Here is a 27,675-nt window from a genome sequence, read left to right as displayed (position 1 = left end):
GAGGCTCGAATGCGCCAAGGGTTCGTGGCGATGGGAGGCAGCAGTGAAATCCTGATTATATTTGCAGGTGCTGAAGCTTCGATTTATGGAGACTGCTCTCATCGATGGTCAGCTTTTTTTTTTCAAATCAACTCAGACACGTCCAACGGAACCTTCATGCACATCTTCCTTGGTTTGGAGCTGATGGTGATGTGGCCGTGCGTGTGGGAGTGTCGGTGTCTGCGGCTTTGTGGTGGGGTGGATTGTTTCGAGCAGAGAGTGGATGCTGGGGGTAGGGACGGCGCGTGGTGTTGGAGGGTTGATGATGAGGCCGTCTCATGAGCACCGTTCTTACTTTGGCGGTGCTGTGTTGTAGGCTTGCTGATGGCTTTGACGGTGCCAGAGGCGTGTGTTGAGGAGGGTTGCTACAGTAGAGAGAGGACGGTGCGGCAATGGAGTGGGGGGATGATGAAGAGAGACGGCGGCTTGGAATGGGCCCTGCACAGCCGGGGCTGCCAGTCTTTCCGACTGAATCGCGTGGATTGTGTCAGAATGGCTGCGCGAGAGTGTGAAGCGCGAACGTGTTTTCCAGCTCAGGCAGGGAAAGCCGTAGCCGGGCAGGCGGGCTGCCACCAGCCCGGGTAGCTCAGTCGGTAGAGCCTCAGACTTTTAATCTGAGGGTCCAGGGTTCAAGTCCCTGCTCGGGCGGGTCGCTTTTAAATCGCTCTGCCACGGGACAACAGCGAAGGCGCAGGGCAGTGCTAACAAATCAGACTCAATGGCCCTTACATTGTGGCGGTGGAAGCAAGCACAGGGCAGTTTTGCCTGCATTTCCGAACTGTCGCAGTTGCTGCCGTAATCGCGGAACGCGTGGCTTCTGTTTGAATTGATCTCTTTAAGGTCCTCCAAATGCGCGAAATCAGAAATTAGCATAGAATCCCTCGACTGTGGAAACAAGCTACCGACTCTCCCAAGAGTATCCCCCACACACCTAAACCCCCACCTCGTGACTCCGAACCTGCACATGCCTGAAAACAAGGGGCAATTTAGCATGGCCAAAACACCTGCGCTGCACTCCTTTGGACTGTGGGAGGAAACCGGATCCGTCGGACGAAATCCACGCAGACACGGGGAGAATGTGCAAACTCCACACAGGGAGTCGCCCGAGGCTCGAATGCGCCAAGGGTTCGTGGCGATGGGAGGCAGCAGTGAAATCCTGATTATATTTGCAGGTGCTGAAGCTTCGATTTATGGAGACTGCTCTCATCGATGGTCTGCTTTTGTTTTCAAATCAACTCAGACACGTCCAACGGAACCTTCATGCACATCTTCCTTGGTTTGGAGCTGATGGTGATGTGGCCGTGCGTGTGGGAGTGTCGGTGTCTGCGGCTTTGTGGTGGGGTGGATTGTTTCGAGCAGAGAGTGGATGCTGGGGGTAGGGACGGCGCGTGGTGTTGGAGGGTTGATGATGAGGCCGTCTCATGAGCACCGTTCTTACTTTGGCGGTGCTGTGTTGTAGGCTTGCTGATGGCTTTGACGGTGCCAGAGGTGTGTGTTGAGGAGGGTTGCTACAGTAGAGAGAGGACGGTGCGGCAATGGAGTGGGGGGATGATGAAGAGAGACGGCGGCTTGGAATCGGCCCTGCACAGCCGGGGCTGCCAGTCTTTCCGACTGAATCGCGTGGATTGTGTCAGAATGGCTGCGCGAGAGTGTGAAGCGCGAACGTGTTTTCCAGCTCAGGCAGGGAAAGCCGTAGCCGGGCAGGCGGCCTGCCACGAGCCCGGGTAGCTCAGTCGGTAGAGCATCAGACTTTTAATCTGAGGGTCCAGGGTTCAAGTCCCTGCTCGGGCGGGTCGCTTTTAAATCGCTCTGCCACGGGACAACAGCGAAGGCGCAGGGCAGTGCTAACAAATCAGACTCAATGGCCCTTACATTGTGGCGGTGGAAGCAAGCACAGGGCAGTTTTGCCTGCATTTCCGAACTGTCGCAGTTGCTGCCGTAATCGCGGAACGCGTGGCTTCTGTTTGAATTGATCTCTTTAAGGTCCTCCAAATGCGCGAAATCAGAAATTAGCATAGAATCCCTCGACTGTGGAAACAGGCTACCGACTCTCCCAAGAGTATCCCCCACACACCTAAACCCCCACCTCGTGACTCCGAACCTGCACATGCCTGAAAACAAGGGGCAATTTAGCATGGCCAAAACACCTGCGCTGCACTCCTTTGGACTGTGGGAGGAAACCGGATCCGTCGGACGAAATCCACGCAGACACGGGGAGAATGTGCAAACTCCACACAGGGAGTCGCCCGAGGCTCGAATGCGCCAAGGGTTCGTGGCGATGGGAGGCAGCAGTGAAATCCTGATTATATTTGCAGGTGCTGAAGCTTCGATTTATGGAGACTGCTCTCATCGATGGTCAGCTTTTTTTTTTCAAATCAACTCAGACACGTCCAACGGAACCTTCATGCACATCTTCCTTGGTTTGGAGCTGATGGTGATGTGGCCGTGCGTGTGGGAGTGTCGGTGTCTGCGGCTTTGTGGTGGGGTGGATTGTTTCGAGCAGAGAGTGGATGCTGGGGGTAGGGACGGCGCGTGGTGTTGGAGGGTTGATGATGAGGCCGTCTCATGAGCACCGTTCTTACTTTGGCGGTGCTGTGTTGTAGGCTTGCTGATGGCTTTGACGGTGCCAGAGGTGTGTGTTGAGGAGGGTTGCTACAGTAGAGAGAGGACGGTGCGGCAATGGAGTGGGGGGATGATGAAGAGAGACGGCGGCTTGGAATCGGCCCTGCACAGCCGGGGCTGCCAGTCTTTCCGACTGAATCGCGTGGATTGTGTCAGAATGGCTGCGCGAGAGTGTGAAGCGCGAACGTGTTTTCCAGCTCAGGCAGGGAAAGCCGTAGCCGGGCAGGCGGGCTGCCACCAGCCCGGGTAGCTCAGTCGGTAGAGCCTCAGACTTTTAATCTGAGGGTCCAGGGTTCAAGTCCCTGCTCGGGCGGGTCGCTTTTAAATCGCTCTGCCACGGGACAACAGCGAAGGCGCAGGGCAGTGCTAACAAATCAGACTCAATGGCCCTTACATTGTGGCGGTGGAAGCAAGCACAGGGCAGTTTTGCCTGCATTTCCGAACTGTCGCAGTTGCTGCCGTAATCGCGGAACGCGTGGCTTCTGTTTGAATTGATCTCTTTAAGGTCCTCCAAATGCGCGAAATCAGAAATTAGCATAGAATCCCTCGACTGTGGAAACAGGCTACCGACTCTCCCAAGAGTATCCCCCACACACCTAAACCCCCACCTCGTGACTCCGAACCTGCACATGCCTGAAAACAAGGGGCAATTTAGCATGGCCAAAACACCTGCGCTGCACTCCTTTGGACTGTGGGAGGAAACCGGATCCGTCGGACGAAATCCACGCAGACACGGGGAGAATGTGCAAACTCCACACAGGGAGTCGCCCGAGGCTCGAATGCGCCAAGGGTTCGTGGCGATGGGAGGCAGCAGTGAAATCCTGATTATATTTGCAGGTGCTGAAGCTTCGATTTATGGAGACTGCTCTCATCGATGGTCTGCTTTTGTTTTCAAATCAACTCAGACACGTCCAACGGAACCTTCATGCACATCTTCCTTGGTTTGGAGCTGATGGTGATGTGGCCGTGCGTGTGGGAGTGTCGGTGTCTGCGGCTTTGTGGTGGGGTGGATTGTTTCGAGCAGAGAGTGGATGCTGGGGGTAGGGACGGCGCGTGGTGTTGGAGGGTTGATGATGAGGCCGTCTCATGAGCACCGTTCTTACTTTGGCGGTGCTGTGTTGTAGGCTTGCTGATGGCTTTCACGGTGCCAGAGGTGTGTGTTGAGGAGGGTTGCTACAGTAGAGAGAGGACGGTGCGGCAATGGAGTGGGGGGATGATGAAGAGAGACGGCGGCTTGGAATCGGCCCTGCACAGCCGGGGCTGCCAGTCTTTCCGACTGAATCGCGTGGATTGTGTCAGAATGGCTGCGCGAGAGTGTGAAGCGCGAACGTGTTTTCCAGCTCAGGCAGGGAAAGCCGTAGCCGGGCAGGCGGCCTGCCACCAGCCCGGGTAGCTCAGTCGGTAGAGCATCAGACTTTTAATCTGAGGGTCCAGGGTTCAAGTCCCTGCTCGGGCGGGTCGCTTTTAAATCGCTCTGCCACGGGACAACAGCGAAGGCGCAGGGCAGTGCTAACAAATCAGACTCAATGGCCCTTACATTGTGGCGGTGGAAGCAAGCACAGGGCAGTTTTGCCTGCATTTCCGAACTGTCGCAGTTGCTGCCGTAATCGCGGAACGCGTGGCTTCTGTTTGAATTGATCTCTTTAAGGTCCTCCAAATGCGCGAAATCAGAAATTAGCATAGAATCCCTCGACTGTGGAAACAGGCTACCGACTCTCCCAAGAGTATCCCCCACACACCTAAACCCCCACCTCGTGACTCCGAACCTGCACATGCCTGAAAACAAGGGGCAATTTAGCATGGCCAAAACACCTGCGCTGCACTCCTTTGGACTGTGGGAGGAAACCGGATCCGTCGGACGAAATCCACGCAGACACGGGGAGAATGTGCAAACTCCACACAGGGAGTCGCCCGAGGCTCGAATGCGCCAAGGGTTCGTGGCGATGGGAGGCAGCAGTGAAATCCTGATTATATTTGCAGGTGCTGAAGCTTCGATTTATGGAGACTGCTCTCATCGATCGTCTGCTTTTGTTTTCAAATCAACTCAGACACGTCCAACGGAACCTTCATGCACATCTTCCTTGGTTTGGAGCTGATGGTGATGTGGCCGTGCGTGTGGGAGTGTCGGTGTCTGCGGCTTTGTGGTGGGGTGGATTGTTTCGAGCAGAGAGTGGATGCTGGGGGTAGGGACGGCGCGTGGTGTTGGAGGGTTGATGATGAGGCCGTCTCATGAGCACCGTTCTTACTTTGGCGGTGCTGTGTTGTAGGCTTGCTGATGGCTTTCACGGTGCCAGAGGTGTGTGTTGAGGAGGGTTGCTACAGTAGAGAGAGGACGGTGCGGCAATGGAGTGGGGGGATGATGAAGAGAGACGGCGGCTTGGAATCGGCCCTGCACAGCCGGGGCTGCCAGTCTTTCCGACTGAATCGCGTGGATTGTGTCAGAATGGCTGCGCGAGAGTGTGAAGCGCGAACGTGTTTTCCAGCTCAGGCAGGGAAAGCCGTAGCCGGGCAGGCGGCCTGCCTCGAGCCCGGGTAGCTCAGTCGGTAGAGCATCAGACTTTTAATCTGAGGGTCCAGGGTTCAAGTCCCTGCTCGGGCGGGTCGCTTTTAAATCGCTCTGCCACGGGACAACAGCGAAGGCGCAGGGCAGTGCTAACAAATCAGACTCAATGGCCCTTACATTGTGGCGGTGGAAGCAAGCACAGGGCAGTTTTGCCTGCATTTCCGAACTGTCGCAGTTGCTGCCGTAATCGCGGAACGCGTGGCTTCTGTTTGAATTGATCTCTTTAAGGTCCTCCAAATGCGCGAAATCAGAAATTAGCATAGAATCCCTCGACTGTGGAAACAAGCTACCGACTCTCCCAAGAGTATCCCCCACACACCTAAACCCCCACCTCGTGACTCCGAACCTGCACATGCCTGAAAACAAGGGGCAATTTAGCATGGCCAAAACACCTGCGCTGCACTCCTTTGGACTGTGGGAGGAAACCGGATCCGTCGGACGAAATCCACGCAGACACGGGGAGAATGTGCAAACTCCACACAGGGAGTCGCCCGAGGCTCGAATGCGCCAAGGGTTCGTGGCGATGGGAGGCAGCAGTGAAATCCTGATTATATTTGCAGGTGCTGAAGCTTCGATTTATGGAGACTGCTCTCATCGATGGTCTGCTTTTGTTTTCAAATCAACTCAGACACGTCCAACGGAACCTTCATGCACATCTTCCTTGGTTTGGAGCTGATGGTGATGTGGCCGTGCGTGTGGGAGTGTCGGTGTCTGCGGCTTTGTGGTGGGGTGGATTGTTTCGAGCAGAGAGTGGATGCTGGGGGTAGGGACGGCGCGTGGTGTTGGAGGGTTGATGATGAGGCCGTCTCATGAGCACCGTTCTTACTTTGGCGGTGCTGTGTTGTAGGCTTGCTGATGGCTTTGACGGTGCCAGAGGTGTGTGTTGAGGAGGGTTGCTACAGTAGAGAGAGGACGGTGCGGCAATGGAGTGGGGGGATGATGAAGAGAGACGGCGGCTTGGAATCGGCCCTGCACAGCCGGGGCTGCCAGTCTTTCCGACTGAATCGCGTGGATTGTGTCAGAATGGCTGCGCGAGAGTGTGAAGCGCGAACGTGTTTTCCAGCTCAGGCAGGGAAAGCCGTAGCCGGGCAGGCGGCCTGCCACCAGCCCGGGTAGCTCAGTCGGTAGAGCATCAGACTTTTAATCTGAGGGTCCAGGGTTCAAGTCCCTGCTCGGGCGGGTCGCTTTTAAATCGCTCTGCCACGGGACAACAGCGAAGGCGCAGGGCAGTGCTAACAAATCAGACTCAATGGCCCTTACATTGTGGCGGTGGAAGCAAGCACAGGGCAGTTTTGCCTGCATTTCCGAACTGTCGCAGTTGCTGCCGTAATCGCGGAACGCGTGGCTTCTGTTTGAATTGATCTCTTTAAGGTCCTCCAAATGCGCGAAATCAGAAATTAGCATAGAATCCCTCGACTGTGGAAACAGGCTACCGACTCTCCCAAGAGTATCCCCCACACACCTAAACCCCCACCTCGTGACTCCGAACCTGCACATGCCTGAAAACAAGGGGCAATTTAGCATGGCCAAAACACCTGCGCTGCACTCCTTTGGACTGTGGGAGGAAACCGGATCCGTCGGACGAAATCCACGCAGACACGGGGAGAATGTGCAAACTCCACACAGGGAGTCGCCCGAGGCTCGAATGCGCCAAGGGTTCGTGGCGATGGGAGGCAGCAGTGAAATCCTGATTATATTTGCAGGTGCTGAAGCTTCGATTTATGGAGACTGCTCTCATCGATGGTCTGCTTTTGTTTTCAAATCAACTCAGACACGTCCAACGGAACCTTCATGCACATCTTCCTTGGTTTGGAGCTGATGGTGATGTGGCCGTGCGTGTGGGAGTGTCGGTGTCTGCGGCTTTGTGGTGGGGTGGATTGTTTCGAGCAGAGAGTGGATGCTGGGGGTAGGGACGGCGCGTGGTGTTGGAGGGTTGATGATGAGGCCGTCTCATGAGCACCGTTCTTACTTTGGCGGTGCTGTGTTGTAGGCTTGCTGATGGCTTTGACGGTGCCAGAGGTGTGTGTTGAGGAGGGTTGCTACAGTAGAGAGAGGACGGTGCGGCAATGGAGTGGGGGGATGATGAAGAGAGACGGCGGCTTGGAATCGGCCCTGCACAGCCGGGGCTGCCAGTCTTTCCGACTGAATCGCGTGGATTGTGTCAGAATGGCTGCGCGAGAGTGTGAAGCGCGAACGTGTTTTCCAGCTCAGGCAGGGAAAGCCGTAGCCGGGCAGGCGGCCTGCCACGAGCCCGGGTAGCTCAGTCGGTAGAGCATCAGACTTTTAATCTGAGGGTCCAGGGTTCAAGTCCCTGCTCGGGCGGGTCGCTTTTAAATCGCTCTGCCACGGGACAACAGCGAAGGCGCAGGGCAGTGCTAACAAATCAGACTCAATGGCCCTTACATTGTGGCGGTGGAAGCAAGCACAGGGCAGTTTTGCCTGCATTTCCGAACTGTCGCAGTTGCTGCCATAATCGCGGAACGCGTGGCTTCTGTTTGAATTGATCTCTTTAAGGTCCTCCAAATGCGCGAAATCAGAAATTAGCATAGAATCCCTCGACTGTGGAAACAGGCTACCGACTCTCCCAAGAGTATCCCCCACACACCTAAACCCCCACCTCGTGACTCCGAACCTGCACATGCCTGAAAACAAGGGGCAATTTAGCATGGCCAAAACACCTGCGCTGCACTCCTTTGGACTGTGGGAGGAAACCGGATCCGTCGGACGAAATCCACGCAGACACGGGGAGAATGTGCAAACTCCACACAGGGAGTCGCCCGAGGCTCGAATGCGCCAAGGGTTCGTGGCGATGGGAGGCAGCAGTGAAATCCTGATTATATTTGCAGGTGCTGAAGCTTCGATTTATGGAGACTGCTCTCATCGATCGTCTGCTTTTGTTTTCAAATCAACTCAGACACGTCCAACGGAACCTTCATGCACATCTTCCTTGGTTTGGAGCTGATGGTGATGTGGCCGTGCGTGTGGGAGTGTCGGTGTCTGCGGCTTTGTGGTGGGGTGGATTGTTTCGAGCAGAGAGTGGATGCTGGGGGTAGGGACGGCGCGTGGTGTTGGAGGGTTGATGATGAGGCCGTCTCATGAGCACCGTTCTTACTTTGGCGGTGCTGTGTTGTAGGCTTGCTGATGGCTTTGACGGTGCCAGAGGTGTGTGTTGAGGAGGGTTGCTACAGTAGAGAGAGGACGGTGCGGCAATGGAGTGGGGGGATGATGAAGAGAGACGGCGGCTTGGAATGGGCCCTGCACAGCCGGGGCTGCCAGTCTTTCCGACTGAATCGCGTGGATTGTGTCAGAATGGCTGCGCGAGAGTGTGAAGCGCGAACGTGTTTTCCAGCTCAGGCAGGGAAAGCCGTAGCCGGGCAGGCGGCCTGCCACGAGCCCGGGTAGCTCAGTCGGTAGAGCATCAGACTTTTAATCTGAGGGTCCAGGGTTCAAGTCCCTGCTCGGGCGGGTCGCTTTTAAATCGCTCTGCCACGGGACAACAGCGAAGGCGCAGGGCAGTGCTAACAAATCAGACTCAATGGCCCTTACATTGTGGCGGTGGAAGCAAGCACAGGGTAGTTTTGCCTGCATTCCCGAACTGTCGCAGTTGCTGCCGTAATCGCGGAACGCGTGGCTTCTGTTTGAATTGATCTCTTTAAGGTCCTCCAAATGCGCGAAATCAGAAATTAGCATAGAATCCCTCGACTGTGGAAACAAGCTACCGACTCTCCCAAGAGTATCCCCCACACACCTAAACCCCCACCTCGTGACTCCGAACCTGCACATGCCTGAAAACAAGGGGCAATTTAGCATGGCCAAAACACCTGCGCTGCACTCCTTTGGACTGTGGGAGGAAACCGGATCCGTCGGACGAAATCCACGCAGACACGGGGAGAATGTGCAAACTCCACACAGGGAGTCGCCCGAGGCTCGAATGCGCCAAGGGTTCGTGGCGATGGGAGGCAGCAGTGAAATCCTGATTATATTTGCAGGTGCTGAAGCTTCGATTTATGGAGACTGCTCTCATCGATCGTCTGCTTTTGTTTTCAAATCAACTCAGACACGTCCAACGGAACCTTCATGCACATCTTCCTTGGTTTGGAGCTGATGGTGATGTGGCCGTGCGTGTGGGAGTGTCGGTGTCTGCGGCTTTGTGGTGGGGTGGATTGTTTCGAGCAGAGAGTGGATGCTGGGGGTAGGGACGGCGCGTGGTGTTGGAGGGTTGATGATGAGGCCGTCTCATGAGCACCGTTCTTACTTTGGCGGTGCTGTGTTGTAGGCTTGCTGATGGCTTTGACGGTGCCAGAGGTGTGTGTTGAGGAGGGTTGCTACAGTAGAGAGAGGACGGTGCGGCAATGGAGTGGGGGGATGATGAAGAGAGACGGCGGCTTGGAATGGGCCCTGCACAGCCGGGGCTGCCAGTCTTTCCGACTGAATCGCGTGGATTGTGTCAGAATGGCTGCGCGAGAGTGTGAAGCGCGAACGTGTTTTCCAGCTCAGGCAGGGAAAGCCGTAGCCGGGCAGGCGGCCTGCCACGAGCCCGGGTAGCTCAGTCGGTAGAGCATCAGACTTTTAATCTGAGGGTCCAGGGTTCAAGTCCCTGCTCGGGCGGGTCGCTTTTAAATCGCTCTGCCACGGGACAACAGCGAAGGCGCAGGGCAGTGCTAACAAATCAGACTCAATGGCCCTTACATTGTGGCGGTGGAAGCAAGCACAGGGTAGTTTTGCCTGCATTTCCGAACTGTCGCAGTTGCTGCCGTAATCGCGGAACGCGTGGCTTCTGTTTGAATTGATCTCTTTAAGGTCCTCCAAATGCGCGAAATCAGAAATTAGCATAGAATCCCTCGACTGTGGAAACAAGCTACCGACTCTCCCAAGAGTATCCCCCACACACCTAAACCCCCACCTCGTGACTCCGAACCTGCACATGCCTGAAAACAAGGGGCAATTTAGCATGGCCAAAACACCTGCGCTGCACTCCTTTGGACTGTGGGAGGAAACCGGATCCGTCGGACGAAATCCACGCAGACACGGGGAGAATGTGCAAACTCCACACAGGGAGTCGCCCGAGGCTCGAATGCGCCAAGGGTTCGTGGCGATGGGAGGCAGCAGTGAAATCCTGATTATATTTGCAGGTGCTGAAGCTTCGATTTATGGAGACTGCTCTCATCGATGGTCAGCTTTTTTTTTTCAAATCAACTCAGACACGTCCAACGGAACCTTCATGCACATCTTCCTTGGTTTGGAGCTGATGGTGATGTGGCCGTGCGTGTGGGAGTGTCGGTGTCTGCGGCTTTGTGGTGGGGTGGATTGTTTCGAGCAGAGAGTGGATGCTGGGGGTAGGGACGGCGCGTGGTGTTGGAGGGTTGATGATGAGGCCGTCTCATGAGCACCGTTCTTACTTTGGCGGTGCTGTGTTGTAGGCTTGCTGATGGCTTTGACGGTGCCAGAGGTGTGTGTTGAGGAGGGTTGCTACAGTAGAGAGAGGACGGTGCGGCAATGGAGTGGGGGGATGATGAAGAGAGACGGCGGCTTGGAATGGGCCCTGCACAGCCGGGGCTGCCAGTCTTTCCGACTGAATCGCGTGGATTGTGTCAGAATGGCTGCGCGAGAGTGTGAAGCGCGAACGTGTTTTCCAGCTCAGGCAGGGAAAGCCGTAGCCGGGCAGGCGGGCTGCCACCAGCCCGGGTAGCTCAGTCGGTAGAGCCTCAGACTTTTAATCTGAGGGTCCAGGGTTCAAGTCCCTGCTCGGGCGGGTCGCTTTTAAATCGCTCTGCCACGGGACAACAGCGAAGGCGCAGGGCAGTGCTAACAAATCAGACTCAATGGCCCTTACATTGTGGCGGTGGAAGCAAGCACAGGGCAGTTTTGCCTGCATTTCCGAACTGTCGCAGTTGCTGCCGTAATCGCGGAACGCGTGGCTTCTGTTTGAATTGATCTCTTTAAGGTCCTCCAAATGCGCGAAATCAGAAATTAGCATAGAATCCCTCGACTGTGGAAACAAGCTACCGACTCTCCCAAGAGTATCCCCCACACACCTAAACCCCCACCTCGTGACTCCGAACCTGCACATGCCTGAAAACAAGGGGCAATTTAGCATGGCCAAAACACCTGCGCTGCACTCCTTTGGACTGTGGGAGGAAACCGGATCCGTCGGACGAAATCCACGCAGACACGGGGAGAATGTGCAAACTCCACACAGGGAGTCGCCCGAGGCTCGAATGCGCCAAGGGTTCGTGGCGATGGGAGGCAGCAGTGAAATCCTGATTATATTTGCAGGTGCTGAAGCTTCGATTTATGGAGACTGCTCTCATCGATCGTCTGCTTTTGTTTTCAAATCAACTCAGACACGTCCAACGGAACCTTCATGCACATCTTCCTTGGTTTGGAGCTGATGGTGATGTGGCCGTGCGTGTGGGAGTGTCGGTGTCTGCGGCTTTGTGGTGGGGTGGATTGTTTCGAGCAGAGAGTGGATGCTGGGGGTAGGGACGGCGCGTGGTGTTGGAGGGTTGATGATGAGGCCGTCTCATGAGCACCGTTCTTACTTTGGCGGTGCTGTGTTGTAGGCTTGCTGATGGCTTTGACGGTGCCAGAGGTGTGTGTTGAGGAGGGTTGCTACAGTAGAGAGAGGACGGTGCGGCAATGGAGTGGGGGGATGATGAAGAGAGACGGCGGCTTGGAATGGGCCCTGCACAGCCGGGGCTGCCAGTCTTTCCGACTGAATCGCGTGGATTGTGTCAGAATGGCTGCGCGAGAGTGTGAAGCGCGAACGTGTTTTCCAGCTCAGGCAGGGAAAGCCGTAGCCGGGCAGGCGGCCTGCCACCAGCCCGGGTAGCTCAGTCGGTAGACCATCAGACTTTTAATCTGAGGGTCCAGGGTTCAAGTCCCTGCTCGGGCGGGTCGCTTTTAAATCGCTCTGCCACGGGACAACAGCGAAGGCGCAGGGCAGTGCTAACAAATCAGACTCAATGGCCCTTACATTGTGGCGGTGGAAGCAAGCACAGGGCAGTTTTGCCTGCATTTCCGAACTGTCGCAGTTGCTGCCGTAATCGCGGAACGCGTGGCTTCTGTTTGAATTGATCTCTTTAAGGTCCTCCAAATGCGCGAAATCAGAAATTAGCATAGAATCCCTCGACTGTGGAAACAAGCTACCGACTCTCCCAAGAGTATCCCCCACACACCTAAACCCCCACCTCGTGACTCCGAACCTGCACATGCCTGAAAACAAGGGGCAATTTAGCATGGCCAAAACACCTGCGCTGCACTCCTTTGGACTGTGGGAGGAAACCGGATCCGTCGGACGAAATCCACGCAGACACGGGGAGAATGTGCAAACTCCACACAGGGAGTCGCCCGAGGCTCGAATGCGCCAAGGGTTCGTGGCGATGGGAGGCAGCAGTGAAATCCTGATTATATTTGCAGGTGCTGAAGCTTCGATTTATGGAGACTGCTCTCATCGATGGTCAGCTTTTTTTTTTCAAATCAACTCAGACACGTCCAACGGAACCTTCATGCACATCTTCCTTGGTTTGGAGCTGATGGTGATGTGGCCGTGCGTGTGGGAGTGTCGGTGTCTGCGGCTTTGTGGTGGGGTGGATTGTTTCGAGCAGAGAGTGGATGCTGGGGGTAGGGACGGCGCGTGGTGTTGGAGGGTTGATGATGAGGCCGTCTCATGAGCACCGTTCTTACTTTGGCGGTGCTGTGTTGTAGGCTTGCTGATGGCTTTGACGGTGCCAGAGGCGTGTGTTGAGGAGGGTTGCTACAGTAGAGAGAGGACGGTGCGGCAATGGAGTGGGGGGATGATGAAGAGAGACGGCGGCTTGGAATGGGCCCTGCACAGCCGGGGCTGCCAGTCTTTCCGACTGAATCGCGTGGATTGTGTCAGAATGGCTGCGCGAGAGTGTGAAGCGCGAACGTGTTTTCCAGCTCAGGCAGGGAAAGCCGTAGCCGGGCAGGCGGGCTGCCACCAGCCCGGGTAGCTCAGTCGGTAGAGCCTCAGACTTTTAATCTGAGGGTCCAGGGTTCAAGTCCCTGCGCGGGCGGGTCGCTTTTAAATCGCTCTGCCACGGGACAACAGCGAAGGCGCAGGGCAGTGCTAACAAATCAGACTCAATGGCCCTTACATTGTGGCGGTGGAAGCAAGCACAGGGCAGTTTTGCCTGCATTTCCGAACTGTCGCAGTTGCTGCCGTAATCGCGGAACGCGTGGCTTCTGTTTGAATTGATCTCTTTAAGGTCCTCCAAATGCGCGAAATCAGAAATTAGCATAGAATCCCTCGACTGTGGAAACAAGCTACCGACTCTCCCAAGAGTATCCCCCACACACCTAAACCCCCACCTCGTGACTCCGAACCTGCACATGCCTGAAAACAAGGGGCAATTTAGCATGGCCAAAACACCTGCGCTGCACTCCTTTGGACTGTGGGAGGAAACCGGATCCGTCGGACGAAATCCACGCAGACACGGGGAGAATGTGCAAACTCCACACAGGGAGTCGCCCGAGGCTCGAATGCGCCAAGGGTTCGTGGCGATGGGAGGCAGCAGTGAAATCCTGATTATATTTGCAGGTGCTGAAGCTTCGATTTATGGAGACTGCTCTCATCGATGGTCTGCTTTTGTTTTCAAATCAACTCAGACACGTCCAACGGAACCTTCATGCACATCTTCCTTGGTTTGGAGCTGATGGTGATGTGGCCGTGCGTGTGGGAGTGTCGGTGTCTGCGGCTTTGTGGTGGGGTGGATTGTTTCGAGCAGAGAGTGGATGCTGGGGGTAGGGACGGCGCGTGGTGTTGGAGGGTTGATGATGAGGCCGTCTCATGAGCACCGTTCTTACTTTGGCGGTGCTGTGTTGTAGGCTTGCTGATGGCTTTGACGGTGCCAGAGGTGTGTGTTGAGGAGGGTTGCTACAGTAGAGAGAGGACGGTGCGGCAATGGAGTGGGGGGATGATGAAGAGAGACGGCGGCTTGGAATCGGCCCTGCACAGCCGGGGCTGCCAGTCTTTCCGACTGAATCGCGTGGATTGTGTCAGAATGGCTGCGCGAGAGTGTGAAGCGCGAACGTGTTTTCCAGCTCAGGCAGGGAAAGCCGTAGCCGGGCAGGCGGGCTGCCACCAGCCCGGGTAGCTCAGTCGGTAGAGCCTCAGACTTTTAATCTGAGGGTCCAGGGTTCAAGTCCCTGCTCGGGCGGGTCGCTTTTAAATCGCTCTGCCACGGGACAACAGCGAAGGCGCAGGGCAGTGCTAACAAATCAGACTCAATGGCCCTTACATTGTGGCGGTGGAAGCAAGCACAGGGCAGTTTTGCCTGCATTTCCGAACTGTCGCAGTTGCTGCCGTAATCGCGGAACGCGTGGCTTCTGTTTGAATTGATCTCTTTAAGGTCCTCCAAATGCGCGAAATCAGAAATTAGCATAGAATCCCTCGACTGTGGAAACAAGCTACCGACTCTCCCAAGAGTATCCCCCACACACCTAAACCCCCACCTCGTGACTCCGAACCTGCACATGCCTGAAAACAAGGGGCAATTTAGCATGGCCAAAACACCTGCGCTGCACTCCTTTGGACTGTGGGAGGAAACCGGATCCGTCGGACGAAATCCACGCAGACACGGGGAGAATGTGCAAACTCCACACAGGGAGTCGCCCGAGGCTCGAATGCGCCAAGGGTTCGTGGCGATGGGAGGCAGCAGTGAAATCCTGATTATATTTGCAGGTGCTGAAGCTTCGATTTATGGAGACTGCTCTCATCGATGGTCTGCTTTTGTTTTCAAATCAACTCAGACACGTCCAACGGAACCTTCATGCACATCTTCCTTGGTTTGGAGCTGATGGTGATGTGGCCGTGCGTGTGGGAGTGTCGGTGTCTGCGGCTTTGTGGTGGGGTGGATTGTTTCGAGCAGAGAGTGGATGCTGGGGGTAGGGACGGCGCGTGGTGTTGGAGGGTTGATGATGAGGCCGTCTCATGAGCACCGTTCTTACTTTGGCGGTGCTGTGTTGTAGGCTTGCTGATGGCTTTGACGGTGCCAGAGGTGTGTGTTGAGGAGGGTTGCTACAGTAGAGAGAGGACGGTGCGGCAATGGAGTGGGGGGATGATGAAGAGAGACGGCGGCTTGGAATCGGCCCTGCACAGCCGGGGCTGCCAGTCTTTCCGACTGAATCGCGTGGATTGTGTCAGAATGGCTGCGCGAGAGTGTGAAGCGCGAACGTGTTTTCCAGCTCAGGCAGGGAAAGCCGTAGCCGGGCAGGCGGCCTGCCACCAGCCCGGGTAGCTCAGTCGGTAGAGCATCAGACTTTTAATCTGAGGGTCCAGGGTTCAAGTCCCTGCTCGGGCGGGTCGCTTTTAAATCGCTCTGCCACGGGACAACAGCGAAGGCGCAGGGCAGTGCTAACAAATCAGACTCAATGGCCCTTACATTGTGGCGGTGGAAGCAAGCACAGGGCAGTTTTGCCTGCATTTCCGAACTGTCGCAGTTGCTGCCGTAATCGCGGAACGCGTGGCTTCTGTTTGAATTGATCTCTTTAAGGTCCTCCAAATGCGCGAAATCAGAAATTAGCATAGAATCCCTCGACTGTGGAAACAAGCTACCGACTCTCCCAAGAGTATCCCCCACACACCTAAACCCCCACCTCGTGACTCCGAACCTGCACATGCCTGAAAACAAGGGGCAATTTAGCATGGCCAAAACACCTGCGCTGCACTCCTTTGGACTGTGGGAGGAAACCGGATCCGTCGGACGAAATCCACGCAGACACGGGGAGAATGTGCAAACTCCACACAGGGAGTCGCCCGAGGCTCGAATGCGCCAAGGGTTCGTGGCGATGGGAGGCAGCAGTGAAATCCTGATTATATTTGCAGGTGCTGAAGCTTCGATTTATGGAGACTGCTCTCATCGATCGTCTGCTTTTGTTTTCAAATCAACTCAGACACGTCCAACGGAACCTTCATGCACATCTTCCTTGGTTTGGAGCTGATGGTGATGTGGCCGTGCGTGTGGGAGTGTCGGTGTCTGCGGCTTTGTGGTGGGGTGGATTGTTTCGAGCAGAGAGTGGATGCTGGGGGTAGGGACGGCGCGTGGTGTTGGAGGGTTGATGATGAGGCCGTCTCATGAGCACCGTTCTTACTTTGGCGGTGCTGTGTTGTAGGCTTGCTGATGGCTTTGACGGTGCCAGAGGTGTGTGTTGAGGAGGGTTGCTACAGTAGAGAGAGGACGGTGCGGCAATGGAGTGGGGGGATGATGAAGAGAGACGGCGGCTTGGAATCGGCCCTGCACAGCCGGGGCTGCCAGTCTTTCCGACTGAATCGCGTGGATTGTGTCAGAATGGCTGCGCGAGAGTGTGAAGCGCGAACGTGTTTTCCAGCTCAGGCAGGGAAAGCCGTAGCCGGGCAGGCGGCCTGCCACCAGCCCGGGTAGCTCAGTCGGTAGAGCATCAGACTTTTAATCTGAGGGTCCAGGGTTCAAGTCCCTGCTCGGGCGGGTCGCTTTTAAATCGCTCTGCCACGGGACAACAGCGAAGGCGCAGGGCAGTGCTAACAAATCAGACTCAATGGCCCTTACATTGTGGCGGTGGAAGCAAGCACAGGGCAGTTTTGCCTGCATTTCCGAACTGTCGCAGTTGCTGCCGTAATCGCGGAACGCGTGGCTTCTGTTTGAATTGATCTCTTTAAGGTCCTCCAAATGCGCGAAATCAGAAATTAGCATAGAATCCCTCGACTGTGGAAACAAGCTACCGACTCTCCCAAGAGTATCCCCCACACACCTAAACCCCCACCTCGTGACTCCGAACCTGCACATGCCTGAAAACAAGGGGCAATTTAGCATGGCCAAAACACCTGCGCTGCACTCCTTTGGACTGTGGGAGGAAACCGGATCCGTCGGACGAAATCCACGCAGACACGGGGAGAATGTGCAAACTCCACACAGGGAGTCGCCCGAGGCTCGAATGCGCCAAGGGTTCGTGGCGATGGGAGGCAGCAGTGAAATCCTGATTATATTTGCAGGTGCTGAAGCTTCGATTTATGGAGACTGCTCTCATCGATGGTCTGCTTTTGTTTTCAAATCAACTCAGACACGTCCAATGGAACCTTCATGCACATCTTCCTTGGTTTGGAGCTGATGGTGATGTGGCCGTGCGTGTGGGAGTGTCGGTGTCTGCGGCTTTGTGGTGGGGTGGATTGTTTCGAGCAGAGAGTGGATGCTGGGGGTAGGGACGGCGCGTGGTGTTGGAGGGTTGATGATGAGGCCGTCTCATGAGCACCGTTCTTACTTTGGCGGTGCTGTGTTGTAGGCTTCCTGATGGCTTTGACGGTGCCAGAGGTGTGTGTTGAGGAGGGTTGCTACAGTAGAGAGAGGACGGTGCGGCAATGGAGTGGGGGGATGATGAAGAGAGACGGCGGCTTGGAATCGGCCCTGCACAGCCGGGGCTGCCAGTCTTTCCGACTGAATCGCGTGGATTGTGTCAGAATGGCTGCGCGAGAGTGTGAAGCGCGAACGTGTTTTCCAGCTCAGGCAGGGAAAGCCGTAGCCGGGCAGGCGGCCTGCCACCAGCCCGGGTAGCTCAGTCGGTAGAGCATCAGACTTTTAATCTGAGGGTCCAGGGTTCAAGTCCCTGCTCGGGCGGGTCGCTTTTAAATCGCTCTGCCACGGGACAACAGCGAAGGCGCAGGGCAGTGCTAACAAATCAGACTCAATGGCCCTTACATTGTGGCGGTGGAAGCAAGCACAGGGCAGTTTTGCCTGCATTTCCGAACTGTCGCAGTTGCTGCCGTAATCGCGGAACGCGTGGCTTCTGTTTGAATTGATCTCTTTAAGGTCCTCCAAATGCGCGAAATCAGAAATTAGCATAGAATCCCTCGACTGTGGAAACAGGCTACCGACTCTCCCAAGAGTATCCCCCACACACCTAAACCCCCACCTCGTGACTCCGAACCTGCACATGCCTGAAAACAAGGGGCAATTTAGCATGGCCAAAACACCTGCGCTGCACTCCTTTGGACTGTGGGAGGAAACCGGATCCGTCGGACGAAATCCACGCAGACACGGGGAGAATGTGCAAACTCCACACAGGGAGTCGCCCGAGGCTGGAATGCGCCAAGGGTTCGTGGCGATGGGAGGCAGCAGTGAAATCCTGATTATATTTGCAGGTGCTGAAGCTTCGATTTATGGAGACTGCTCTCATCGATGGTCAGCTTTTTTTTTTCAAATCAACTCAGACACGTCCAACGGAACCTTCATGCACATCTTCCTTGGTTTGGAGCTGATGGTGATGTGGCCGTGCGTGTGGGAGTGTCGGTGTCTGCGGCTTTGTGGTGGGGTGGATTGTTTCGAGCAGAGAGTGGATGCTGGGGGTAGGGACGGCGCGTGGTGTTGGAGGGTTGATGATGAGGCCGTCTCATGAGCACCGTTCTTACTTTGGCGGTGCTGTGTTGTAGGCTTGCTGATGGCTTTGACGGTGCCAGAGGTGTGTGTTGAGGAGGGTTGCTACAGTAGAGAGAGGACGGTGCGGCAATGGAGTGGGGGGATGATGAAGAGAGACGGCGGCTTGGAATCGGCCCTGCACAGCCGGGGCTGCCAGTCTTTCCGACTGAATCGCGTGGATTGTGTCAGAATGGCTGCGCGAGAGTGTGAAGCGCGAACGTGTTTTCCAGCTCAGGCAGGGAAAGCCGTAGCCGGGCAGGCGGCCTGCCACCAGCCCGGGTAGCTCAGTCGGTAGAGCATCAGACTTTTAATCTGAGGGTCCAGGGTTCAAGTCCCTGCTCGGGCGGGTCGCTTTTAAATCGCTCTGCCACGGGACAACAGCGAAGGCGCAGGGCAGTGCTAACAAATCAGACTCAATGGCCCTTACATTGTGGCGGTGGAAGCAAGCACAGGGCAGTTTTGCCTGCATTTCCGAACTGTCGCAGTTGCTGCCGTAATCGCGGAACGCGTGGCTTCTGTTTGAATTGATCTCTTTAAGGTCCTCCAAATGCGCGAAATCAGAAATTAGCATAGAATCCCTCGACTGTGGAAACAAGCTACCGACTCTCCCAAGAGTATCCCCCACACACCTAAACCCCCACCTCGTGACTCCGAACCTGCACATGCCTGAAAACAAGGGGCAATTTAGCATGGCCAAAACACCTGCGCTGCACTCCTTTGGACTGTGGGAGGAAACCGGATCCGTCGGACGAAATCCACGCAGACACGGGGAGAATGTGCAAACTCCACACAGGGAGTCGCCCGAGGCTCGAATGCGCCAAGGGTTCGTGGCGATGGGAGGCAGCAGTGAAATCCTGATTATATTTGCAGGTGCTGAAGCTTCGATTTATGGAGACTGCTCTCATCGATGGTCTGCTTTTGTTTTCAAATCAACTCAGACACGTCCAACGGAACCTTCATGCACATCTTCCTTGGTTTGGAGCTGATGGTGATGTGGCCGTGCGTGTGGGAGTGTCGGTGTCTGCGGCTTTGTGGTGGGGTGGATTGTTTCGAGCAGAGAGTGGATGCTGGGGGTAGGGACGGCGCGTGGTGTTGGAGGGTTGATGATGAGGCCGTCTCATGAGCACCGTTCTTACTTTGGCGGTGCTGTGTTGTAGGCTTGCTGATGGCTTTGACGGTGCCAGAGGTGTGTGTTGAGGAGGGTTGCTACAGTAGAGAGAGGACGGTGCGGCAATGGAGTGGGGGGATGATGAAGAGAGACGGCGGCTTGGAATGGGCCCTGCACAGCCGGGGCTGCCAGTCTTTCCGACTGAATCGCGTGGATTGTGTCAGAATGGCTGCGCGAGAGTGTGAAGCGCGAACGTGTTTTCCAGCTCAGGCAGGGAAAGCCGTAGCCGGGCAGGCGGCCTGCCACCAGCCCGGGTAGCTCAGTCGGTAGAGCATCAGACTTTTAATCTGAGGGTCCAGGGTTCAAGTCCCTGCTCGGGCGGGTCGCTTTTAAATCGCTCTGCCACGGGACAACAGCGAAGGCGCAGGGCAGTGCTAACAAATCAGACTCAATGGCCCTTACATTGTGGCGGTGGAAGCAAGCACAGGGCAGTTTTGCCTGCATTTCCGAACTGTCGCAGTTGCTGCCGTAATCGCGGAACGCGTGGCTTCTGTTTGAATTGATCTCTTTAAGGTCCTCCAAATGCGCGAAATCAGAAATTAGCATAGAATCCCTCGACTGTGGAAACAGGCTACCGACTCTCCCAAGAGTATCCCCCACACACCTAAACCCCCACCTCGTGACTCCGAACCTGCACATGCCTGAAAACAAGGGGCAATTTAGCATGGCCAAAACACCTGCGCTGCACTCCTTTGGACTGTGGGAGGAAACCGGATCCGTCGGACGAAATCCACGCAGACACGGGGAGAATGTGCAAACTCCACACAGGGAGTCGCCCGAGGCTGGAATGCGCCAAGGGTTCGTGGCGATGGGAGGCAGCAGTGAAATCCTGATTATATTTGCAGGTGCTGAAGCTTCGATTTATGGAGACTGCTCTCATCGATGGTCAGCTTTTTTTTTTCAAATCAACTCAGACACGTCCAACGGAACCTTCATGCACATCTTCCTTGGTTTGGAGCTGATGGTGATGTGGCCGTGCGTGTGGGAGTGTCGGTGTCTGCGGCTTTGTGGTGGGGTGGATTGTTTCGAGCAGAGAGTGGATGCTGGGGGTAGGGACGGCGCGTGGTGTTGGAGGGTTGATGATGAGGCCGTCTCATGAGCACCGTTCTTACTTTGGCGGTGCTGTGTTGTAGGCTTGCTGATGGCTTTGACGGTGCCAGAGGTGTGTGTTGAGGAGGGTTGCTACAGTAGAGAGAGGACGGTGCGGCAATGGAGTGGGGGGATGATGAAGAGAGACGGCGGCTTGGAATCGGCCCTGCACAGCCGGGGCTGCCAGTCTTTCCGACTGAATCGCGTGGATTGTGTCAGAATGGCTGCGCGAGAGTGTGAAGCGCGAACGTGTTTTCCAGCTCAGGCAGGGAAAGCCGTAGCCGGGCAGGCGGCCTGCCACCAGCCCGGGTAGCTCAGTCGGTAGAGCATCAGACTTTTAATCTGAGGGTCCAGGGTTCAAGTCCCTGCTCGGGCGGGTCGCTTTTAAATCGCTCTGCCACGGGACAACAGCGAAGGCGCAGGGCAGTGCTAACAAATCAGACTCAATGGCCCTTACATTGTGGCGGTGGAAGCAAGCACAGGGCAGTTTTGCCTGCATTTCCGAACTGTCGCAGTTGCTGCCGTAATCGCGGAACGCGTGGCTTCTGTTTGAATTGATCTCTTTAAGGTCCTCCAAATGCGCGAAATCAGAAATTAGCATAGAATCCCTCGACTGTGGAAACAAGCTACCGACTCTCCCAAGAGTATCCCCCACACACCTAAACCCCCACCTCGTGACTCCGAACCTGCACATGCCTGAAAACAAGGGGCAATTTAGCATGGCCAAAACACCTGCGCTGCACTCCTTTGGACTGTGGGAGGAAACCGGATCCGTCGGACGAAATCCACGCAGACACGGGGAGAATGTGCAAACTCCACACAGGGAGTCGCCCGAGGCTCGAATGCGCCAAGGGTTCGTGGCGATGGGAGGCAGCAGTGAAATCCTGATTATATTTGCAGGTGCTGAAGCTTCGATTTATGGAGACTGCTCTCATCGATGGTCTGCTTTTGTTTTCAAATCAACTCAGACACGTCCAACGGAACCTTCATGCACATCTTCCTTGGTTTGGAGCTGATGGTGATGTGGCCGTGCGTGTGGGAGTGTCGGTGTCTGCGGCTTTGTGGTGGGGTGGATTGTTTCGAGCAGAGAGTGGATGCTGGGGGTAGGGACGGCGCGTGGTGTTGGAGGGTTGATGATGAGGCCGTCTCATGAGCACCGTTCTTACTTTGGCGGTGCTGTGTTGTAGGCTTCCTGATGGCTTTGACGGTGCCAGAGGTGTGTGTTGAGGAGGGTTGCTACAGTAGAGAGAGGACGGTGCGGCAATGGAGTGGGGGGATGATGAAGAGAGACGGCGGCTTGGAATGGGCCCTGCACAGCCGGGGCTGCCAGTCTTTCCGACTGAATCGCGTGGATTGTGTCAGAATGGCTGCGCGAGAGTGTGAAGCGCGAACGTGTTTTCCAGCTCAGGCAGGGAAAGCCGTAGCCGGGCAGGCGGCCTGCCACCAGCCCGGGTAGCTCAGTCGGTAGAGCATCAGACTTTTAATCTGAGGGTCCAGGGTTCAAGTCCCTGCTCGGGCGGGTCGCTTTTAAATCGCTCTGCCACGGGACAACAGCGAAGGCGCAGGGCAGTGCTAACAAATCAGACTCAATGGCCCTTACATTGTGGCGGTGGAAGCAAGCACAGGGCAGTTTTGCCTGCATTTCCGAACTGTCGCAGTTGCTGCCGTAATCGCGGAACGCGTGGCTTCTGTTTGAATTGATCTCTTTAAGGTCCTCCAAATGCGCGAAATCAGAAATTAGCATAGAATCCCTCGACTGTGGAAACAAGCTACCGACTCTCCCAAGAGTATCCCCCACACACCTAAACCCCCACCTCGTGACTCCGAACCTGCACATGCCTGAAAACAAGGGGCAATTTAGCATGGCCAAAACACCTGCGCTGCACTCCTTTGGACTGTGGGAGGAAACCGGATCCGTCGGACGAAATCCACGCAGACACGGGGAGAATGTGCAAACTCCACACAGGGAGTCGCCCGAGGCTCGAATGCGCCAAGGGTTCGTGGCGATGGGAGGCAGCAGTGAAATCCTGATTATATTTGCAGGTGCTGAAGCTTCGATTTATGGAGACTGCTCTCATCGATGGTCTGCTTTTGTTTTCAAATCAACTCAGACACGTCCAACGGAACCTTCATGCACATCTTCCTTGGTTTGGAGCTGATGGTGATGTGGCCGTGCGTGTGGGAGTGTCGGTGTCTGCGGCTTTGTGGTGGGGTGGATTGTTTCGAGCAGAGAGTGGATGCTGGGGGTAGGGACGGCGCGTGGTGTTGGAGGGTTGATGATGAGGCCGTCTCATGAGCACCGTTCTTACTTTGGCGGTGCTGTGTTGTAGGCTTGCTGATGGCTTTGACGGTGCCAGAGGTGTGTGTTGAGGAGGGTTGCTACAGTAGAGAGAGGACGGTGCGGCAATGGAGTGGGGGGATGATGAAGAGAGACGGCGGCTTGGAATGGGCCCTGCACAGCCGGGGCTGCCAGTCTTTCCGACTGAATCGCGTGGATTGTGTCAGAATGGCTGCGCGAGAGTGTGAAGCGCGAACGTGTTTTCCAGCTCAGGCAGGGAAAGCCGTAGCCGGGCAGGCGGCCTGCCACCAGCCCGGGTAGCTCAGTCGGTAGAGCATCAGACTTTTAATCTGAGGGTCCAGGGTTCAAGTCCCTGCTCGGGCGGGTCGCTTTTAAATCGCTCTGCCACGGGACAACAGCGAAGGCGCAGGGCAGTGCTAACAAATCAGACTCAATGGCCCTTACATTGTGGCGGTGGAAGCAAGCACAGGGCAGTTTTGCCTGCATTTCCGAACTGTCGCAGTTGCTGCCGTAATCGCGGAACGCGTGGCTTCTGTTTGAATTGATCTCTTTAAGGTCCTCCAAATGCGCGAAATCAGAAATTAGCATAGAATCCCTCGACTGTGGAAACAGGCTACCGACTCTCCCAAGAGTATCCCCCACACACCTAAACCCCCACCTCGTGACTCCGAACCTGCACATGCCTGAAAACAAGGGGCAATTTAGCATGGCCAAAACACCTGCGCTGCACTCCTTTGGACTGTGGGAGGAAACCGGATCCGTCGGACGAAATCCACGCAGACACGGGGAGAATGTGCAAACTCCACACAGGGAGTCGCCCGAGGCTGGAATGCGCCAAGGGTTCGTGGCGATGGGAGGCAGCAGTGAAATCCTGATTATATTTGCAGGTGCTGAAGCTTCGATTTATGGAGACTGCTCTCATCGATGGTCAGCTTTTTTTTTTCAAATCAACTCAGACACGTCCAACGGAACCTTCATGCACATCTTCCTTGGTTTGGAGCTGATGGTGATGTGGCCGTGCGTGTGGGAGTGTCGGTGTCTGCGGCTTTGTGGTGGGGTGGATTGTTTCGAGCAGAGAGTGGATGCTGGGGGTAGGGACGGCGCGTGGTGTTGGAGGGTTGATGATGAGGCCGTCTCATGAGCACCGTTCTTACTTTGGCGGTGCTGTGTTGTAGGCTTGCTGATGGCTTTGACGGTGCCAGAGGTGTGTGTTGAGGAGGGTTGCTACAGTAGAGAGAGGACGGTGCGGCAATGGAGTGGGGGGATGATGAAGAGAGACGGCGGCTTGGAATCGGCCCTGCACAGCCGGGGCTGCCAGTCTTTCCGACTGAATCGCGTGGATTGTGTCAGAATGGCTGCGCGAGAGTGTGAAGCGCGAACGTGTTTTCCAGCTCAGGCAGGGAAAGCCGTAGCCGGGCAGGCGGCCTGCCACCAGCCCGGGTAGCTCAGTCGGTAGAGCATCAGACTTTTAATCTGAGGGTCCAGGGTTCAAGTCCCTGCTCGGGCGGGTCGCTTTTAAATCGCTCTGCCACGGGACAACAGCGAAGGCGCAGGGCAGTGCTAACAAATCAGACTCAATGGCCCTTACATTGTGGCGGTGGAAGCAAGCACAGGGCAGTTTTGCCTGCATTTCCGAACTGTCGCAGTTGCTGCCGTAATCGCGGAACGCGTGGCTTCTGTTTGAATTGATCTCTTTAAGGTCCTCCAAATGCGCGAAATCAGAAATTAGCATAGAATCCCTCGACTGTGGAAACAAGCTACCGACTCTCCCAAGAGTATCCCCCACACACCTAAACCCCCACCTCGTGACTCCGAACCTGCACATGCCTGAAAACAAGGGGCAATTTAGCATGGCCAAAACACCTGCGCTGCACTCCTTTGGACTGTGGGAGGAAACCGGATCCGTCGGACGAAATCCACGCAGACACGGGGAGAATGTGCAAACTCCACACAGGGAGTCGCCCGAGGCTCGAATGCGCCAAGGGTTCGTGGCGATGGGAGGCAGCAGTGAAATCCTGATTATATTTGCAGGTGCTGAAGCTTCGATTTATGGAGACTGCTCTCATCGATGGTCTGCTTTTGTTTTCAAATCAACTCAGACACGTCCAACGGAACCTTCATGCACATCTTCCTTGGTTTGGAGCTGATGGTGATGTGGCCGTGCGTGTGGGAGTGTCGGTGTCTGCGGCTTTGTGGTGGGGTGGATTGTTTCGAGCAGAGAGTGGATGCTGGGGGTAGGGACGGCGCGTGGTGTTGGAGGGTTGATGATGAGGCCGTCTCATGAGCACCGTTCTTACTTTGGCGGTGCTGTGTTGTAGGCTTCCTGATGGCTTTGACGGTGCCAGAGGTGTGTGTTGAGGAGGGTTGCTACAGTAGAGAGAGGACGGTGCGGCAATGGAGTGGGGGGATGATGAAGAGAGACGGCGGCTTGGAATGGGCCCTGCACAGCCGGGGCTGCCAGTCTTTCCGACTGAATCGCGTGGATTGTGTCAGAATGGCTGCGCGAGAGTGTGAAGCGCGAACGTGTTTTCCAGCTCAGGCAGGGAAAGCCGTAGCCGGGCAGGCGGCCTGCCACCAGCCCGGGTAGCTCAGTCGGTAGAGCATCAGACTTTTAATCTGAGGGTCCAGGGTTCAAGTCCCTGCTCGGGCGGGTCGCTTTTAAATCGCTCTGCCACGGGACAACAGCGAAGGCGCAGGGCAGTGCTAACAAATCAGACTCAATGGCCCTTACATTGTGGCGGTGGAAGCAAGCACAGGGCAGTTTTGCCTGCATTTCCGAACTGTCGCAGTTGCTGCCGTAATCGCGGAACGCGTGGCTTCTGTTTGAATTGATCTCTTTAAGGTCCTCCAAATGCGCGAAATCAGAAATTAGCATAGAATCCCTCGACTGTGGAAACAGGCTACCGACTCTCCCAAGAGTATCCCCCACACACCTAAACCCCCACCTCGTGACTCCGAACCTGCACATGCCTGAAAACAAGGGGCAATTTAGCATGGCCAAAACACCTGCGCTGCACTCCTTTGGACTGTGGGAGGAAACCGGATCCGTCGGACGAAATCCACGCAGACACGGGGAGAATGTGCAAACTCCACACAGGGAGTCGCCCGAGGCTGGAATGCGCCAAGGGTTCGTGGCGATGGGAGGCAGCAGTGAAATCCTGATTATATTTGCAGGTGCTGAAGCTTCGATTTATGGAGACTGCTCTCATCGATGGTCAGCTTTTTTTTTTCAAATCAACTCAGACACGTCCAACGGAACCTTCATGCACATCTTCCTTGGTTTGGAGCTGATGGTGATGTGGCCGTGCGTGTGGGAGTGTCGGTGTCTGCGGCTTTGTGGTGGGGTGGATTGTTTCGAGCAGAGAGTGGATGCTGGGGGTAGGGACGGCGCGTGGTGTTGGAGGGTTGATGATGAGGCCGTCTCATGAGCACCGTTCTTACTTTGGCGGTGCTGTGTTGTAGGCTTGCTGATGGCTTTGACGGTGCCAGAGGTGTGTGTTGAGGAGGGTTGCTACAGTAGAGAGAGGACGGTGCGGCAATGGAGTGGGGGGATGATGAAGAGAGACGGCGGCTTGGAATCGGCCCTGCACAGCCGGGGCTGCCAGTCTTTCCGACTGAATCGCGTGGATTGTGTCAGAATGGCTGCGCGAGAGTGTGAAGCGCGAACGTGTTTTCCAGCTCAGGCAGGGAAAGCCGTAGCCGGGCAGGCGGCCTGCCACCAGCCCGGGTAGCTCAGTCGGTAGAGCATCAGACTTTTAATCTGAGGGTCCAGGGTTCAAGTCCCTGCTCGGGCGGGTCGCTTTTAAATCGCTCTGCCACGGGACAACAGCGAAGGCGCAGGGCAGTGCTAACAAATCAGACTCAATGGCCCTTACATTGTGGCGGTGGAAGCAAGCACAGGGCAGTTTTGCCTGCATTTCCGAACTGTCGCAGTTGCTGCCGTAATCGCGGAACGCGTGGCTTCTGTTTGAATTGATCTCTTTAAGGTCCTCCAAATGCGCGAAATCAGAAATTAGCATAGAATCCCTCGACTGTGGAAACAGGCTGCCGACTCTCCCAAGAGTATCCCCCACACACCTAAACCCCCACCTCGTGACTCCGAACCTGCACATGCCTGAAAACAAGGGGCAATTTAGCATGGCCAAAACACCTGCGCTGCACTCCTTTGGACTGTGGGAGGAAACCGGATCCGTCGGACGAAATCCACGCAGACACGGGGAGAATGTGCAAACTCCACACAGGGAGTCGCCCGAGGCTCGAATGCGCCAAGGGTTCGTGGCGATGGGAGGCAGCAGTGAAATCCTGATTATATTTGCAGGTGCTGAAGCTTCGATTTATGGAGACTGCTCTCATCGATGGTCTGCTTTTGTTTTCAAATCAACTCAGACACGTCCAACGGAACCTTCATGCACATCTTCCTTGGTTTGGAGCTGATGGTGATGTGGCCGTGCGTGTGGGAGTGTCGGTGTCTGCGGCTTTGTGGTGG

The 27,675-nt window shown here is 55.6% G+C and overlaps 24 non-coding genes across 24 annotated transcripts; all 24 read left to right on the top strand.

Annotated features, from left to right (window-relative positions):
* The first annotated feature begins 614 nt into the window (after positions 1-614).
* trnak-uuu (transfer RNA lysine (anticodon UUU)) lies at positions 615-687 on the top strand. The gene has a single exon. It is a non-coding gene; the product is annotated as a tRNA-Lys (tRNA).
* Positions 688-1,757: 1,070 nt separating this feature from the next.
* Positions 1,758-1,830, top strand: trnak-uuu (transfer RNA lysine (anticodon UUU)). Its single transcript has one exon. It is a non-coding gene; the product is annotated as a tRNA-Lys (tRNA).
* A 1,071-nt stretch (positions 1,831-2,901) lies between these two features.
* On the top strand, positions 2,902-2,974 carry trnak-uuu (transfer RNA lysine (anticodon UUU)). The gene has a single exon. It is a non-coding gene; the product is annotated as a tRNA-Lys (tRNA).
* A 1,070-nt stretch (positions 2,975-4,044) lies between these two features.
* Positions 4,045-4,117, top strand: trnak-uuu (transfer RNA lysine (anticodon UUU)). Its single transcript has one exon. It is a non-coding gene; the product is annotated as a tRNA-Lys (tRNA).
* A 1,070-nt stretch (positions 4,118-5,187) lies between these two features.
* trnak-uuu (transfer RNA lysine (anticodon UUU)) lies at positions 5,188-5,260 on the top strand. The gene has a single exon. It is a non-coding gene; the product is annotated as a tRNA-Lys (tRNA).
* Positions 5,261-6,330: 1,070 nt separating this feature from the next.
* trnak-uuu (transfer RNA lysine (anticodon UUU)) lies at positions 6,331-6,403 on the top strand. The gene has a single exon. It is a non-coding gene; the product is annotated as a tRNA-Lys (tRNA).
* A 1,070-nt stretch (positions 6,404-7,473) lies between these two features.
* On the top strand, positions 7,474-7,546 carry trnak-uuu (transfer RNA lysine (anticodon UUU)). Its single transcript has one exon. It is a non-coding gene; the product is annotated as a tRNA-Lys (tRNA).
* Positions 7,547-8,616: 1,070 nt separating this feature from the next.
* On the top strand, positions 8,617-8,689 carry trnak-uuu (transfer RNA lysine (anticodon UUU)). The gene has a single exon. It is a non-coding gene; the product is annotated as a tRNA-Lys (tRNA).
* A 1,070-nt stretch (positions 8,690-9,759) lies between these two features.
* Positions 9,760-9,832, top strand: trnak-uuu (transfer RNA lysine (anticodon UUU)). The gene has a single exon. It is a non-coding gene; the product is annotated as a tRNA-Lys (tRNA).
* Positions 9,833-10,903: 1,071 nt separating this feature from the next.
* Positions 10,904-10,976, top strand: trnak-uuu (transfer RNA lysine (anticodon UUU)). The gene has a single exon. It is a non-coding gene; the product is annotated as a tRNA-Lys (tRNA).
* Positions 10,977-12,046: 1,070 nt separating this feature from the next.
* Positions 12,047-12,119, top strand: trnak-uuu (transfer RNA lysine (anticodon UUU)). The gene has a single exon. It is a non-coding gene; the product is annotated as a tRNA-Lys (tRNA).
* A 1,071-nt stretch (positions 12,120-13,190) lies between these two features.
* Positions 13,191-13,263, top strand: trnak-uuu (transfer RNA lysine (anticodon UUU)). The gene has a single exon. It is a non-coding gene; the product is annotated as a tRNA-Lys (tRNA).
* Positions 13,264-14,333: 1,070 nt separating this feature from the next.
* Positions 14,334-14,406, top strand: trnak-uuu (transfer RNA lysine (anticodon UUU)). Its single transcript has one exon. It is a non-coding gene; the product is annotated as a tRNA-Lys (tRNA).
* A 1,070-nt stretch (positions 14,407-15,476) lies between these two features.
* trnak-uuu (transfer RNA lysine (anticodon UUU)) lies at positions 15,477-15,549 on the top strand. The gene has a single exon. It is a non-coding gene; the product is annotated as a tRNA-Lys (tRNA).
* A 1,070-nt stretch (positions 15,550-16,619) lies between these two features.
* On the top strand, positions 16,620-16,692 carry trnak-uuu (transfer RNA lysine (anticodon UUU)). Its single transcript has one exon. It is a non-coding gene; the product is annotated as a tRNA-Lys (tRNA).
* A 1,070-nt stretch (positions 16,693-17,762) lies between these two features.
* Positions 17,763-17,835, top strand: trnak-uuu (transfer RNA lysine (anticodon UUU)). The gene has a single exon. It is a non-coding gene; the product is annotated as a tRNA-Lys (tRNA).
* A 1,071-nt stretch (positions 17,836-18,906) lies between these two features.
* Positions 18,907-18,979, top strand: trnak-uuu (transfer RNA lysine (anticodon UUU)). The gene has a single exon. It is a non-coding gene; the product is annotated as a tRNA-Lys (tRNA).
* A 1,070-nt stretch (positions 18,980-20,049) lies between these two features.
* trnak-uuu (transfer RNA lysine (anticodon UUU)) lies at positions 20,050-20,122 on the top strand. The gene has a single exon. It is a non-coding gene; the product is annotated as a tRNA-Lys (tRNA).
* Positions 20,123-21,193: 1,071 nt separating this feature from the next.
* trnak-uuu (transfer RNA lysine (anticodon UUU)) lies at positions 21,194-21,266 on the top strand. Its single transcript has one exon. It is a non-coding gene; the product is annotated as a tRNA-Lys (tRNA).
* A 1,070-nt stretch (positions 21,267-22,336) lies between these two features.
* On the top strand, positions 22,337-22,409 carry trnak-uuu (transfer RNA lysine (anticodon UUU)). The gene has a single exon. It is a non-coding gene; the product is annotated as a tRNA-Lys (tRNA).
* Positions 22,410-23,479: 1,070 nt separating this feature from the next.
* trnak-uuu (transfer RNA lysine (anticodon UUU)) lies at positions 23,480-23,552 on the top strand. Its single transcript has one exon. It is a non-coding gene; the product is annotated as a tRNA-Lys (tRNA).
* A 1,071-nt stretch (positions 23,553-24,623) lies between these two features.
* On the top strand, positions 24,624-24,696 carry trnak-uuu (transfer RNA lysine (anticodon UUU)). Its single transcript has one exon. It is a non-coding gene; the product is annotated as a tRNA-Lys (tRNA).
* Positions 24,697-25,766: 1,070 nt separating this feature from the next.
* trnak-uuu (transfer RNA lysine (anticodon UUU)) lies at positions 25,767-25,839 on the top strand. The gene has a single exon. It is a non-coding gene; the product is annotated as a tRNA-Lys (tRNA).
* A 1,071-nt stretch (positions 25,840-26,910) lies between these two features.
* Positions 26,911-26,983, top strand: trnak-uuu (transfer RNA lysine (anticodon UUU)). The gene has a single exon. It is a non-coding gene; the product is annotated as a tRNA-Lys (tRNA).
* Positions 26,984-27,675: the final 692 nt, after the last annotated feature.

This window comes from Chiloscyllium punctatum, chromosome 24 (genome assembly GCF_047496795.1).
Source record: "Chiloscyllium punctatum isolate Juve2018m chromosome 24, sChiPun1.3, whole genome shotgun sequence".
Taxonomy (NCBI): domain Eukaryota; kingdom Metazoa; phylum Chordata; class Chondrichthyes; order Orectolobiformes; family Hemiscylliidae; genus Chiloscyllium; species Chiloscyllium punctatum.
This window is presented reverse-complemented; position numbering and strand designations above follow the sequence as displayed.